Source organism: Mustela lutreola, chromosome 2 (assembly GCF_030435805.1).
Source record: "Mustela lutreola isolate mMusLut2 chromosome 2, mMusLut2.pri, whole genome shotgun sequence".
Classification (NCBI taxonomy): Eukaryota; Metazoa; Chordata; class Mammalia; order Carnivora; family Mustelidae; genus Mustela; species Mustela lutreola.
This window is the reverse complement of record NC_081291.1, coordinates 143,582,800-143,596,745: the sequence shown is the minus strand read 5'-3', so window position 1 is coordinate 143,596,745 and position 13,946 is coordinate 143,582,800. Positions and strand designations below refer to the sequence as shown.

The 13,946-nt window shown below is 39.4% G+C and overlaps 1 pseudogene; it reads left to right on the top strand.

Annotated features, from left to right (window-relative positions):
- The window catches only part of LOC131825598 (vomeronasal type-2 receptor 1-like), a 38,144-nt pseudogene extending 25,434 nt beyond the window's left edge, over positions 1–12,710 (top strand).
- Positions 12,711–13,946: the final 1,236 nt, after the last annotated feature.

The window sequence follows — 13,946 nt, the reverse complement described above, 5'->3', positions numbered from 1 at the left end:
GTTCTCAGTACCCCCTTACTCTTTCCTGCATGTTTTGCCAAGTTTCTGTCCATTTTCTACATACCCAGGGATGAGGGAGGAACTCCAGAGATGGCCTTGCTGTAGTTTAATGGCTATTTCTCTGCATACAAGTACTTTGAAATTCATCGTATTCTCAGGTTTTTTTTTTTTTTTTTTAAAGATTTTATTTATTTATTTGACAGAGAGAAATTACAAGTACACTGAGAGTCAGACAGAGAGAGAGAGAGAAGGAAGCAGGCTCCCTGCCGAGCAGAGAGCCCGATGCGGGACTCGATCCCAGGACCCTGAGATCATGACCTGAGCCGAAGGCAGCGGCTTAACCCACTGAGCCACCCAGGCGCCCGTATTCTCAGGTTCTTTATGATGCTAAAATTGTGGGCCAAGTGTGGTTTTATTTACTTTTTTCATTTTTTAAATTTGCATGGTCTTTTTGAGAGGATGTGTGGAGAGATTTGCTGTTTAGCAGCTGCCATTATCCTGAGGTAACCCAGAAGTCCTTCTTTCCCTTTCTGATGGTAATTCTAGAGGGACTTCATTTCTTCCTCCACTTGTCTTATGTGTTCTCAGGGGCAAAGAATGATAGAGAGAATTTACAAATTCATAATATAATTCAGAGTAGGGAACACTAGCAACAGGTATAGTATATGTGTGGGTGCACATAGATGTCCACAAGCTTTGATTCAAGAAATCATTTGTAGGAGAGAAGGATGTTTCATAAGTTTCAAAATTCTTTCCAAAATACTGTTTTCAAGATTTTCTGAGAGGTAGGAGAATTAAGGTTTAAGGATTAAATACATCCTCTTTGGATATAAACTACTTAACCTACACACATACACACAAACTATTATTTTCCTTATTATTAATATTTATTAAGAGAGAATTATTGTTACTTATTTTATTTATTATTATAATTTTTATTCCTCCTCCTTCTATAGCAACAGGAGGGCTTTGATATGCAAGACTGAGAAGTGGCTGGTGAGCTAGAGACTGGGTCCCCTGGTTAACACCTGGAGAAGAATTGGAGGAAGTTGAGGGGAAACCTCATCACTTACCAGAAGTCATAAAGGAACCCCATTACTTCCCAGACAGCTGAACTTTTTACCCTTAATGAGATATTAGTTCTAGGAGAGTAGAACTCAAGGGCCTTTGATACTCTAGTTCATTGGTTATTACAGGTCACAGTAAAATGATAGGAAGGGTGGAAAAGCTCTGGCAATTTAATCTTCAGTGTGGATCTCAGAATGAAGGGACCAGCAAGAGCCAGGATGCTGAATGTGGGCATAAGTGCAGCCAGAGGTTTTCTTTGTTGTCCCAGACTTTTTTTGGGGCAGGGGTCTTTTCATTTTGATTTTTATTCATGTATCTTTTCTCTTCCTGGGTGGCCCTTCAGACCTGAGATCTGAGATCACAAAACAGTCTTCCAAATCCTGCTGGAAAAAGATCTAAGAATAAATGACAAGGAAATTAAGATTGCTGAGCTCCTATGCTGTGCCAGACACCTTGAAGATCTTTTTTTAATCTCTCTTTTCATCTCTCTCTCTCTCTCTTTATTTATTTTCTTTTTTTTACTCTCTGCTTTCTATGGGCAGCAGTAAACTTATATAAATTCATGCATACTCACAGAAGCATACATACAGACACTCCGGTTCCTCCCTTTCCTGCCCCATCCTTAGGCAGCACTCAGACACACTATGATAGGATATAAATGTACAAGCTACCGTCTTTGCCGCTGTAGAGGCACAGCTCTCTTATGCATTTTATTTCTTTGACCCAATTGGTAGCCCCTATTCACATGTAGCCTTTAAAATGTAAATTAATTAAAATTAAATAAAATTAAAAAGTCAGTTCCTTAGTGGTACTGGCCACATTTCAAGCTTTCCACAGCCACCTGTGGCCAGGAGCACTATAATGGATACATAAGACTTCTATCATTGAAGAAAGACAGAGCTGCCCTAGGCCTAGAGTATAAACTATCTTCGTGGTCTAGAACTCTCTCCCTGAATGGGGTCTGAGACTTTTCACTTTGTATTCCTACTGCTAGGCACATAGTAGGTATTCAATATAATATTTTGCATGAAAAAAGAGAGATGTTATTGATTATATAGACAAGGTTCATAGAATGCTTGTTCTACCGAAAATTGATGGAAGAATAGTAAAGTATCATAGTAGATTTGCATTTTAATGTTTCATTAGAGCATAATAATTTTATTTATCTTCTTTATTAAAATTGGGGATATATTTGTATAATGAAATCGGCTCAAATGAATTAGATACAAATTTACTAAACATCTACTATGAGCCCAACTCTTGTTAAGTCCTGCAAAAAACCACTGCCCTGAATTCCAGTCCAAGATGGTGACATAGGAAGACCCGAACTCACCTCTTCATGGACACACCAAATCTACACCTGTTCGTAGAGCGTTTCCTCCTGAAGAACAGAACAGCTTATGCACAACAAAAATAGAGAGATCTCTCTGAGAATAATAAGAGAAATGGAGACATGGTAAAAAGGGAACCCCCACTCCCTGACCTGGGAACTGCAGGGGGCAGAGAAAAAATATTATCTGAGATGACCTTGAACAGATTTGTCTGCCCCGAGGCACAGAAAGAAAGGCTCAGATTTAAAAGAGCAAATAGAATAAGGGACTAGCCCTTGGACCTTGTCAAACAGGGAGGGAGCAGTTGGGACATTCTCTGGGTTGGAAGGGGCGAGTGAGTGCCTGGGTTTATGTTTCTCCTCCACCTTGAGAGTGAATGGGAAAAGGGTCTGTGCACCCTACCGGCCTGCTGTCTCAGCATTTCCTGGGTGCCTAGAGCTCAAACTAGCTCCAGCCTTCCCCCCAAGGAGTTCACAGGGCAGTGTACACCGGACCATCCCTTGTCAGTGCCCACCACAGCTCCAGCTGACAATTTAATCTTCAGCGTGGATCTCAAAATAAAAGGACCAGCAGGAGCCAGGATGCTGGCCATGCAATGTCAGCTCCAGATGGCTTGCAAGGACACCCCTGGTACAGAGTGCTCTGGGACTCCCTGGCTATGCCTGCCTTAGCTCCAGCTCTCCTGCCAAAATGCCCCCTGTGCAGAGCACCTTGGGAACACTTGGCATGTACTTGCCTCAGTTCTAGTCACTCCACAAGGCACCCCCTGCATGGAGCAGCCTGGGACCTCCCAGCCCACACCCCATGTTGGTTCCATCTACCCCACCAGGGAAACACCTGCGCCAAGCACCCCAGGGCACCCTGGTTTATACCTAGTCCAACTTCAGCTGTCCTGCCAGGGCAACATCTGTGCAGAGAGCTCAGTGGCCTCCCACCTTGCATTCACTTTAACTTAAGGTGTCTCCCTCTCTATGGAGAGCCACAGGGCCATCCCAGCCTATGTCCATTTCAGCTATGGCCATTTTACCAGGGCAGTTCTGGCACAGAATGTCTTGGAACCCCCAGATCACACAGCTCCAGCCCACAAACCAAGGTCACCAGGCACAGTCTACACGGGTGGCAACCATTGTAAGACCAATCCTTCAAATGCAGGAGAAGTCATTGTTCCATCTAATTTATAGAAACAAACATAGAAAGTTAAGCAAAATGGAGAGACAGGAATATGCTCCAAATGAAAGAATAAGAGAAAACCTCAGAAAAAGAACTACATGATAGGGAGATAAGCAATATATCTGATGAAGAGTTTAAAGTAATGATCATGAGGATGCTCATGGAACCGGGGAAAAAGTGGAAGAAAGTGAGAGCTTCAACAAAGAGATAGAAAATGTAAAAAAAAAAAAAAATCAGAATTGAGTACAATAACTGAAATGAAAAATACACTAGAGGGAATCAATAGCAGATTGGCAGATGCAGAAGATAGATCAGACATTTGGAAGACAGGATAATAGAGAGTACCCAAGCAGAACAGAAAGAAGAAAATAAGAATTTTTAAAAACGAGATTAGGTGAAGAGATCGCTTGCAAAAATCAACAAAATATTAGCAAACCAGAGTTGACAATACATTAAAAGGATCATTCACTACAATCAAGTAGAATTTATTCTGGGGATGCAAGAATGGTTCAGTACTCCCAAATCAGTCAACATGATATACCACAACAACAAAATGAAGGATAAAAATCATATGATCATCTCAGTGGATGCAGAAATAGTATTGGACAAAATTCAACATTCATTGTGATAAAAGCTCTCAACAAAGTGGGTTTAGAGGGAACATTCCTCAATATAATAAAGGCTTTATATGAAAAACCCACAGTAAACATCATACTCCATGGTAAATAACTGAGAGCTTTTCCTCCAAGATCAGAAACAAGACAAGGATGTCCACTCTCACTGCTTTTATGCAACATAGTATGGAAATTCTAGACACAACAATTAGAAAAGACAAAGAAATAAATGTCATTCACACTGGCAAGATCCACTATTACCATTTGCAGATGCTATGATACTAATTACAGAAAGCCCTGAGGACTACCAAAAAAACTATTAGAACTAATAAAGAATTTGGTAAAGTTTCAGGATACAAAATTAATACACAAACATTGGTTGTGTTTCTATATGTTAATCAGAAAGTAGCAAAAAGAGAATTAGCAGAACGTAGCAGATAGAGAAAGAGAAGACAGTCCCATTTACAATTGCACCAAAGAAAATTAAATATCTAGGAATAAACTTAACCAAGGAGGTGAAAGACCTGTACTCTGAAAACTATAAAACATTGTTGAAAAAAGTTGAAGACAATGCAAGCAAATGGAAAGATTCAAAGCAATCCCTACAAAGTACCAGCAGCGTTTTTCTTAAACTAAAACAAGGAATGTTAAAATTTATATGCAACCACAAAAGACCCTAGATAGCCTAAGAATTCTTGAGAAAGAAGAATAAAGCTGGAGGTATTACAATTCCAGATTTTAAGATACACTACAGAGCTGTAGTAATCAAAACAGTATGGTATTGGCACAAAAACAGACACAAAGATTCAGTGGAAGAGAATGGAGAGCCCAGAAATAAATCCACACTTACATGGCCCAACTGAAAAATGGGCCAAGGACCTAAATAGACATTTTTTTTTTTTCCAAAAAAGATATACAGATGGCAAACAAACAGGAAAAGATGCTGAACATCATTCATCATGGAAATGCAAGTGAAAACCTCAATGCAATATCACCTCACACCTGTCAGAATGGCTAGAATCAAAAGGATAAGTAATAACAAATGTTGGTGAGGCTGTCGAGAAAAAGGAATCCTCGTGCACTGTTGGTGAGAAAGTAAATTGGTGCAGCCACTACGGAAAGCAGTATGGAATTTCTTTAAAAAATTAAAAATAGAAATGTCATATGACCTAATAATTCAACTACTTGGTATTTACCTAAAGAAAACAAAAACACTAGATCATAAAGGTGTATGCTCCTGTATGTTTATTGCAAAATTATTTTTAAATTTCTTTTTATTGCAACATTATTTACAATAGCCAAGATATGGAAGCAACTCAGGTGTCCATCCACAGACGAAAGAATAAAGAATACTGATGTGTTTATGTAAATAATGGGGTATTACTCAGCCATAAAAAAGAATGACATCTTGCCATTTACAACCACATAAATGAACCTAGAGAGTATTATGCTGGATGAAATAAGTCAGAGAGAGAAAGACAAATACTGTATGATTTTACTTGTATGTAGAATCTAAAAAAAAAAAAAATAAACAAACAGCAGAAATGAACCCTCAAGATAGAACAAACTGATGGTTGCCAGAGGGAATGGGGGTATGAGAATGGACAAAATGGGTGAAGAGGAATGGAAGGTACAGGCTTCCAGCTGTGGAATGAATAAATCATGGGCTGAAAGGTCTAGCATAGGGAATCTAGTCAATGGTCTGTAATAGTGTTGTATGGTGACAGATGGTGGCTTCACTTGTGGCAGGCATAGAGTAACATATAGACTTGTGGAATCACTATATTATACATCTGAAACTAATGTCATATTGTTTATCAACTATACTTAAAAAAAAAAAAAGAATGCAGGAGCCAAGCAGAAGTTTTCCCTGGTCCAAATATGGACAATTTGAGCATCAATAAGGAAAATAAATGCAATAAAAGAAAACACATTTTTAAATTCATAAGTTTGTAATGATATTCTCCTTCCAAAATTAACCAGCTTTGGAGGATTCTTTGGAACCAACCTGTTATTTCACAATCTATAAAATAAAGGGAAAGAAATAACACACACACACACACACACCCTAAAACTCTGCTTCAGAGCACTTACAGTGTAATTAGTTAATTAATTGGGCCAATATTTATTGAGCACATTATTATAGATGCTAGATACTCTCCTAGGAAATGGGGATATGTCACTATACAAAACAGAACAAATCCATGACTGATGGAGCTAACATTTCAGTGGGAAGAAATGGACAATATACAAGACAAATAGACAAATTATGTTATCTTAAAGGGTGATAGTGCTGGAGGGAAAAAAGTAGTAGAGCCTGAAATAGGGAGTTATGGGGGGAGTTGTAACTTCACATAATGTGATCAGGAAAGGCCTCACTGGGGTGATATTTGAACAAAAAGGGAAGTGAATCCTTGTATCATCTGGGGGAGGAACATTCCAGGCAGAGGGACTGGTGGTTTCTGAGTCCTGAGGCAGGGACCTGCTTGGCCTTGTGGAGGAACAGCAAAGAGGTCAGTGTGACTAGACAGAGTGAGGGAGTAGGAGAGCAATGGGAGAGGAGCGAAGAGAGGTGAGAGAGGGTAGATCACATGGGCCTCACTGGCTATTTAAGGACTTACACGCTTTTACACTGAGTGAAAAGGGGAGCCATGGAAGAGTCTTGAGGGAAGAGAGTAATGGTCTGATTTTAGGATTTAAAGGATCATCTCTTAGGGAGCCAGAGTGGCTCAGTTGGTTAAGTGACCTACTCTTGATTTTGGCTCAGGTCATGATCTCAAGGTCATGAAATTGAGCCCTGCACTAGGCTCTGCACTCAGCTTGGAATCTGCTTGAGATTCTCCTCTCTCCCTCTGCCTCTGCTATTCCTCTGGCTATCTCTTTCTCTATGAATGAATGAGCGAATGAATGAATAAATGAATGAATAAAATCTTTAAAGGATCATTTGTCTGCCTGCTGCAAATAAACTGGAGCTGGGGTGGGGAACAAGAGTAGAAAAAGGGAAACCAATTAGAAGACCAATAAAATAATCCAAAATAATTCGGGTACTTGAACCAAAATAGATGTGTTGGAAGCGGCACATAATAGTCAGATTCTGGATATCTTACAATAAGAGGCCAGTGGATTTGTTGAAAGACTGGACTTGGAAGTGTCCTGCCTGAAATAATTAGTGGGCAGGATAAGGCATGATTTAATTTGTGATGGCAAACCGAGTCTGGAGGTTGGTGAGCATATGGGCCTTAGTGAAGGGGAGGAATATATAAGCAAGTAATGCAAGATAAGGTTGGAGGTTATGGATGAGAATGGAGGAGTCGGTGACAGAAATGGGGATTTGGGAGAAGGAATAGGCTTAATAAGGATAGCTTTGGACATGTTGAATTTGAGATGATAAGCAGGGTCGGGCCTGGTTAGTACTTGGATGGGAGATGATGGTGGTAACTCAAAGTAGGGACATACTGGAAGTTTAGAATATGGAATTAGAGGAGGTGGGACAGGATGGTAGAGATCAAGATTTGGGAGTTCTTAACACTGATGCTGGGCAAAAACAAAGAGTGAATGAGCTACTTTATATCAAGAGATAATAACAGAAGATTAAGGACCAAACCTAAGAAAATGCCCACAGTGGGGAGGAAGGTGGAAGATGTAGAAACAATAAAATAAATAAAAGACCCAATGGAAGACAAGGGAGCCTGCATTTCAAGAAGGGGTCAATCAAGAATACCAAATATTGGGGTACCTGGGTGGCTCAGTGGGTTAAACCTCTGCCTTCAGCTCAGGTCATGATTCCAGGGTCCTGGGATCAAGCCCTGCATCGGGCTTTCTGCTCAGCAGGGAGCCTGCTTTCTCCCCCTCTCTCCCTGCCTGCCTCTCTGCCTACTTGTGATCTCTCTCTCTCTCTCTCCTCTCTGTTAAATAAATAAATAAAATCTTAAAAAAAAAAAGAGTACCAAATATTGAAGAAATACAAAAGAGAATGTAGCTAGACAAAAAGCTAGCCAACATGGCAGGAAACATTTTAGTGAGGTGAGTGAGTTAGAAACTAGATTACTGGCATTGAGAAGGAAAGGGGTACCGGGAAATGGAACAAAGAGGCATCAGGTCATTGTTTATGATGATTTTCAAAGAAGGTTATATGGAGAGCTCTTTTCAGAAGACTGGGTCAGGAGAAAGGAAATCCAGTTCATTCCGTGGTCATGCACACACCTTATAAGAGGCCTATTTACTGTGTGAAGCAATACAAAAACACACTTCAGTAATATTACATTTCATAACTAATCTCAGAGATTTCTAATATTTTTCATTGTTTTGTAATTCGGATTTAACCTATAAAACTCAATATAGGAAAATTCTGATTTCTAAAACAAATATAAATGTGATTATTCACTTTCCAAAATAAATATTTCCTTAATGGAAACTACATTTTATCTCCTCTTTAAATAGGAAGTTCTTCATTTCCATTAAGATATAAACTGATTAAAAGACACTGCATTTGTGCTGGGTTCCAAAGTCCTGTAGAATGTAAAGGGAGACTTTTTTTTTTTTTAACCATTGAGATCTCAAAACTCTTTTTGTGAGAAAGTATTCCAGTGTTATGCCTTGTCCACATTTCCTTTTTGTCCTTTCAATTTTTCCCATGGAAAAGATCTTTTATTTTTCTTTTCTGTTGACCCTTTATGACACATCTTTGACTTTCAGACTATGTTGGGATGATCTTGTGAGAAAAAATCTTTTTTAGGCTCTCAAGACAACTCTTGGGGTCACTGGTCCCCCACAAGTAGAAACAGATTTGTCAAATTCTGTTTATCATGTATCATGCCCAGAGTATCATGGGCATGGAGGCTGGTCTGAGGCTCCCAAATTAGAAAGACTTAACTTGAAGATGAGCTCTGAATTTCTAGAATCAACCACAAGACTGATTTTCAGCAAAATTCCTCTTTAAGCTCTCCAGGTGTCATTCATTCTCTTTGTTATCTTTGTCCAACTACACTGGGTTTCCTAGATATCACAAAACCCATAGAAATCCAGATGTGAACTCTCTCAGCCTTCTTTTTTCTTTCTTTCTTTTTTATTTTTTGTGGAGACAAAGACTTTGTTATATGCATTGTTTTTGTCTTTGCTAGCTTCCCCATTTGGTATGTACTGATCTATGTTATCCTGGGACCCAGGAGGGAATTCGTCAGAGGAACTGATATGCTGCTTTGACATCCCATGTGCTGATGGCCACGTGTCATGAGAACCAGGTAGAGATGGTCGTATTTTCCATTGGTATTTGAATGCAATTAGAATAAGCATGGTCTGGTGAAGAGGGCTTTGAAAGCCATCTTTATAAATAAGTGTGAACAACTTATAACAAAGATCATTATAATCCATCAAACTGTTAAACATTCTGTGCAGTGTGAAAAAAACACAATACTAGGTTTTAGTTCTAAAGCTGCTATAGTTTGGAAAAGGATTTGCCTCTGTGAATTTAAGAGAAAAAATTTTTAAAAATGAAATGTGATGGGGCGCCTGGTTGGCTCAGTGTGTTAAAGCCTCTGCCTTCGGCTTGGGTCATGATCCCAGGGTCCTGGGATTGAGCCCCGCATCGGGCTTTCTGCTCAGTGGGGAGCCTGCTTCCTCCTCTCTCTCTGTCTGCCTCTCTGCCCACTTGTGATCTCTGTCTGTCAAATAAATAAATAAAATCTTAAAAAAAATGAAATGTGAAATGGGAATAAATGGATTCATAAAACTTTCTAAATTTCTAAAACAGATTATGCATTAGTTATATAAAAACTAGTGAATAATTAGAAAAATAAGTGAATTACAGTTCTATGTTCTACTGTATTATCTCTCATTTGGAATTATAAGATCAAGAATTCTACCCCTAAAGACAATGGACTTAAGACCTTAATTACTTCAGGTTTGCAGGATGCATTTTACAGATGAATTCCATAACAACTACTCTATGACTTCTTCTCCACAACTTGCTGGATTGTTGCTCTTCATGACCAGGATTTTAGTAGGTTTTGGTTTGCTTAGCCTTTTATTTTTTATTTTATTTTATTTTTTTTAAGTTTTTTTTAATTTATTTATGTGACAGAGAGAGATTACAAGTAGGCAGAGAGGCAGGCAGAGAGAGAGAGGAGGAAGCAGGCTCCCTGCTGAGCAGAGAGCCTGACTCGGGACTTGATCCCAGGACCCTGAGATCACGACCTGAGCCGAAGGCAGCAGCTTAACCCACTGAGCCACCCAGGCGCCCCTTGCTTAGCCTTTTAAAGCATGTTGGATCAGGTGCATTTTTATCTCTGCTTATCTCTATCTTTCAAGATCATTCAAGTTGTTCTTGTCCTTTACCTAAAAGCCCTCAATAACAACTTATTTCAAGGAGAATTTTCCCCAAATGGAAAATAGGTAATCTGAACACCTCCCTGAACCCCACGTGACCCAGTCTCTGCACTGAGTTATGTCAAGAGAAGTCCAGTCTGGCAGTCAGAAGTGATTGAAAGGGAATTCCAATTTTTACCTGCACCTTTCAGAGAACATTAAAGAGATCCACTTGGTAATTTACCATGAATACATCTCAAATCACTTTTTCTTATGTTGTAATATTCTCCTTTGGAGACTCTGACCATTTGAAGGCTTCCAAATTTTTCTCAATTTTAGGCAACATGGTTGTTATTTTTGTTTCCCTTCTTATTCTCAGTCCTTTTCTCACTCTTCTCTGGAATCTGCGTCTGGAGGTTGGGGAGAGAAAGCCCAGGGAGCAAAGACAAAATTCCCCTCAGTAGGTGGCAGTAATGTTGAAAGGAATGTTGAAAACATTTGTAATTTGGGTGCTTGGCTGGCTCAGTCAGTTAAGTATCTGTCTTCTGCCCAGGTCATGATCCCAGGGTCCTGGGATGGAAGCCCTGCATCAGGCTCCCTACTCAGCAGGGAGTTTGCTTCTCCCTCTACCCCTCTGTGATCTCTCTCTCTCACATACTCTCTCTCTTTCACTCTCAAATAAATACAAATCTTTTAAAAAAATTGTATTTTAATCAACCTTATCACAATCCTCTTGATTGTTTCACCTTAGTAGCTTTAATTTTCTCATACATGGGAAACCATCTATGGATTGTTCCCTGGTTTATGAGGATACAGACCTCCCTTCTCAATTGGATAATTGGAAAAGAAAGAGGCATCTTACTGGAAAAGGCCATACAGGATAGGGGGAAACCAAGAAGGCAGGCCAAATTCCCACAACTGAAAATAATTCTCAGTCCATAGTATCAGTTGAACACTCTAAGGCCGTTGTATTGCTGCTTTTTCTTTTTTCTTTTGATATTATATATTCTGTATAAAGGAATCTCAATGATTCCTACTCTAGGTCTTTGGCTGCTCTGAGCTATTCGCAGTTGAAGGGGACAATTGATTTTCCTGCAGTCAGTCCTCTGTTCTTTGTTCATTAGGTCAAAAGGGAGTGTGAACAACGTGGTTGTTTTTGACTATTGGTCAAATGCACAAAAGAGCGAGTGTGTGCTTAAAGAGGTGGAATTCCTTGCTTACGTTGAGACCCTGGGATTCATGCTTGCTATTCTGTCTTTGGGGTCCTTGTGGTCTTGGTAGTCACAATTATATACATGATATACAGGCATATTCCACTCATGAATGCCAATGACCGGGAGCTGAGCTTTCTCATACAGTTTTCTCTTGTCATCATACTGCTGTCTTCCATGCTTTTCATTGGCAAGCCATACAACAGGTTCTGTGTGACCTACCAAGTCACTTTGACAATGAATTTTTCTCTTTGCCAGTCTTGCATTCTTGGAAAGACTATTTCACTGTCTTTAGCTTACAGAATTTCTATTATTATTGTTTTTTAAATTTACAGACAGAGATCACAAGTAGGCAGAGAGGCAGGCAGAAAGAGAGATTTGGGGAAGACGGCTCCCTGCTGAGCAGAGAGCCCGATATGGGGCTCGATCTAGCTTACAGAATTTCTAAATCCAAAACCCAACCCAATCCAAAATCCATCCAGTCCCTTTATCTAGAAATCATTGTACTGATCTCTGTTCTAGTTGAGATTGGCATATGCACAGCCTACATAGTATTGGAGCCTCTAAGATTCTACAAGAACACGGAATGTAATGAAGGTGCTCTAGAGTTTTTGTGTTCTATGGTTGGAATCGATGTCTTCCTGGCCTTGCTATGCTTTCTAACAACCTTTGTTGCTTGCCAATTGCTGGATAACTACTATGAAGGAAAATGCATCACATTTGGAATGCTGGTCTTTTTCATTGTCTGGATCTCTTTTGTCCCTGCTTACTTGATCACCAAAGGCAAGTTCAAAGTAGCTGTGGAAATATTTGCAATCTTGGCATCCAGCTATAGTTTGTTGGGTTATATATTTGCTCCCAATTGTTTCCTTATTTTGTTGCGGGCAGGAAGGAACATTGATGAAATTGTTGGTGGGCGTGTCCCCACCATGGATAAGGGCATCCAACTGACTTCAGCCTTTGTGAGCAGTAAGCCCAATAATTCCACAGCATCAAATGTTCTGGCTAACTAGAGTTGTGAGTTACATGTGACCTTCAAAGCTGCAATGGTGATAGGGTTCAACATTCCCTTTCAAGTTGGTCCTACAGCTGCTGTCTGATGCTCTGGGGGTAATATGGATGATTTGGGTTCTAGTAGTATGGTCCCAGCATGGGATATGAAATGTCATACTGTAAGACACCATTTAGCAGGAATTAGAATACCCGTTACCACCAAAACTATAAGTAGCTTCCTTCAAACATTTCATAAGACTTTGGTATGACAAGTGTATAGCAGAGGGCCCAAGTAACCTAAAATGATGGATAAAAAACCTGGCTCTTGAATATAGTTTTTTTTTAATATCATGGATGTCTGGTCTAGAAATTTACATCAAACAAAGACACTTTGTGGGGACCAAAAGACATCTTGTTAATGCCTCTATGGAATTGATAGCTTTTCTCCAACTGAAGTAAGAATTATAGCTCATAAACTTTGCCTTGGAGCAGGGTGTTTGGTAAGAGAATTTGTTTTTCAAAGGACTCTGCAGCTTACAGATAATATTGAGGGACTGGGATGTGAACAAAGCTCACAGTTCCTTGAATTCATAATGGGAATAGGTAAGTTTCTTCCAGAGGGAAGGCAAGGGCCACTTCCTCCAGAATTTCCTAGATAACAGTAGTACAATATTTGAGTTTCAAAACATTCTTCTGCTTAAAAAATAAAAAGGAGGGGAATTAAGATATCAGCAAAGCAGTTGTTATGTTGATTATATATTGAATACTCAAAAACAAAATAAGCAAATATTTAATTAGAGCAGGTATTAGGATGCAAGATATTTTTGGATAAATTAAGTTATAGATATTTACTCCGTCATTATCCAGAGTTAACTGGGATGTTATAAAAATTTTTTTCAGGGCGCCTGGGTGGCTCAGTGGGTTAAGCCGCTGCCTTCGGCTCAGGTCATGATCTCAGCGTCCTGGGATCGAGTCCCGCATCGGGCTCTCTGCTCGTCAGGGAGCCTGCTTCCCTCTCTCTCTCTCTGCCTGCCTCTCCATCTACTTGTGATTTCTCTCTGTCAAATAAATAAATAAAATCTTTAAAAAAAAAAAAAAAATTTTTTTCAATCTTCTTCCAGATACAACATTTTAAAAATGATCTACATATATTTATGTGCATATGAATTAAATGTGTGGAAAAACAGAATTTGTAGAAATGCTGATAAACCAGATACTCATGTGCATATTTCACTTTAGGAATCCAGCAAGATCAG